The following is a 2,783-nucleotide window of genomic DNA, read 5'->3' on the forward strand; positions in this document are numbered from 1 at the left end:
ACGAGCCGCCAACTGTCCAGAAACTAATTGAAATCGTGCCACAGTTCCGCTCTTTTGCGTCGCACATCTCTCGAACAATTCAAAACAGCGAAATAAACATCAAGATTTACTGTTCAGCTTGTTAGAACAAATAAGCAGTGAAATATAGTCTTAACGTCGATAAAAAAGAAACTGGTGAGGAAGTTATTCTATTCAAGATTTAAAACGCATTCTTTAATTTTGATGATTGCGGACTCTCCGACTGAAATGATTTCCTCCTTGGCATTTGTACTGAGAACATAAAGAATCGCAAGAAATAACGGAAGGCTTTCATTTTCCGGTCCTCAAACGATTCTTTAGATTGTATTCAGCGACGAAATTACGGGAAAAGAGTCTGTTATTTTATTTGTTTGTTTGTTTGTTTGTTTGATGCTTTTTTGCTGTTTTATGTGTGCGTGTGCATATATATATGTATGTATGTATGTATGTATATATGTATATATGTGTGTGTATATATATATATGTGTGTGTGTGTGTGTGTGTGTATGTATGTATATTTATATATGTATATATATATATATATATACATAGTTAATCCAAACATGAACAAAGAGAAACCACAACATATATATGTGTGTGTGTGTGTGTGTGTGTGTATGTATACACATACCTACACATACATACACACACATATATACACACAAATATGACTATATAGATATGCACATGCATACTTACGCAATAACCATACACGCATCAGTCATACATGCATATATATGTGTGTGTATATATATATACATATACATATATATATATATATATATATATATTATATATATTTAATACATATATATATATATATATATATTATATTATATATATATATTATATTTAATATAACATATATATATACATATATTATACATATAATAATATAATATTATATATATATATATATATAATAACAAAACACGAAATAGAAATTGTTTCATATTATTTATTCACCATTACACGTGTTTCATTTACTAAACCTTTAAATGCCTGTCTGTCATGTAAAACTTTGTAATACCTATTAGCAAATGACACACGTGTAGTGGTGAATGAATAACACCAAAAACGTTCCAATTTACTGTTGTGTTATACAATAATTCTGTAAATAATAATTCCATAATTCTCAGTTTTAATATGTACAGTGATCCCTTGCTACTTCGCGGTTCAACTATCGCGGATTCACGACTTTGCGGATTTTTCAAATATATATATATGAATACCTAAAATTTTTCATTAAATCCATCAAAATATTAATAATAAATATTGTTTCCTTGCCTAAGAACAACAAAACAAGCGTAAAATAGCAAAAAAGCATATACAGGGGTATTTGAACTTAAGACGGGCTGTGATTGGTGCAAATGGAGAAAGACGACGAATCACACCTTTCTATTTTGTAATCTGGCCTGTGATTGGTGCTTTGACCGATCCTTAGATCCACAGCATCTTCCCTTCTCTCTCTCTCTCTCTTTCTCTTTCTCTCTCTCTCTCTCTCTCTCTCTCTCTCTCTCTCTCTCTCTCTCTCTCTTCTCTCTCTCTCTCCTCCTCCTCTCTCTCTCTCTCTCTCTCTCTCTCTCTCTCTCTCTCTCGTGGCCATTTCGCTTCAAGCTTTCTCGCCGAGTGGTTTACTGTGCTGTGTGTGGGTTTTTTTGTTTGTTTTGTTTCTTTGCGTTTCGGAAGAAGTGGAAGAGGTGTCCCAGGAAAGGGCACCGCCGTCAGCTTCATCATCATCATCTCTATTGCGCAGCAAATTCACCACCATCCTCATTCAAATTTTACTTCAACTTCTTTCGTGTTGAGTACAGTAACAATCTTTATTTTTTTTTTTTTATCTAAAGTGTTATTGCTTAACAGTTGTCCTTGTTATTAATAGACCACTGTAATGGGTGGGTTGTTAACAGTACATGGGGGGTGTTAAAAATCCAAATACACGCTAAATAAATACTGTAAATATGGTGTCTCTATTTCGCGGAAATTCAGTTATCGCGGCCGGTCTCGGAACCAATCTACCGTGATAAACGAGGGATCATTGTATTTTGACTAACATGCAGCTGCAACTAGGACTACATATTGGATTGCAATAATGGAATAAGCAAGTGTGCTTCAAGAGGAAACATCTGAAATTTTAGCCTAACTACATTTATACATATGTTTGTGTGTGGTGTGTGTGTGTGTGTGTGTGTGTGCGTGTGTGTTTGTGTGTGTGAGTGTGTGTGTATACATATGTGTCTGTATATATACATATCTGTATGCGTGTATGTATTATGTTTATGTATACACACACGCACGCACGCACGCACACACATGCACACACACATATATGCATACAGATATATACAGAACATACACACGCTACATATTAAATACATAAATTTATATACGTTTATACGTATATATAGTTGCAGTTATATGTTTATGCGTACATACTCACTGACATACATGTTATGAATGACGTTTGACTGAATATTTGTTAATATTTCATCTATTTTTAGATAATCAATCAAATTATGACAGAATTTACCAAACGACGTTGAAATTGGTGCAAGTCTTTGATGCAAGAAACAGATAAGCAACAGATAAACAACAGAACAACATATAAACAACAAATGAATAGCAGATAAACAACAGATGAACGATATATAAACAACAGATGAACAACAGATGAACGACAGATGAACGACAGATGAACGACAGATGAACAACAGATGAACAACAATGGAAGGACAACAGATGAACGACAGATGAAAAAATACTTA

The sequence above is a fragment of the Octopus sinensis genome, unplaced genomic scaffold (assembly GCF_006345805.1).
Source record: "Octopus sinensis unplaced genomic scaffold, ASM634580v1 Contig16689, whole genome shotgun sequence".
NCBI lineage: Eukaryota > Metazoa > Mollusca > Cephalopoda > Octopoda > Octopodidae > Octopus > Octopus sinensis.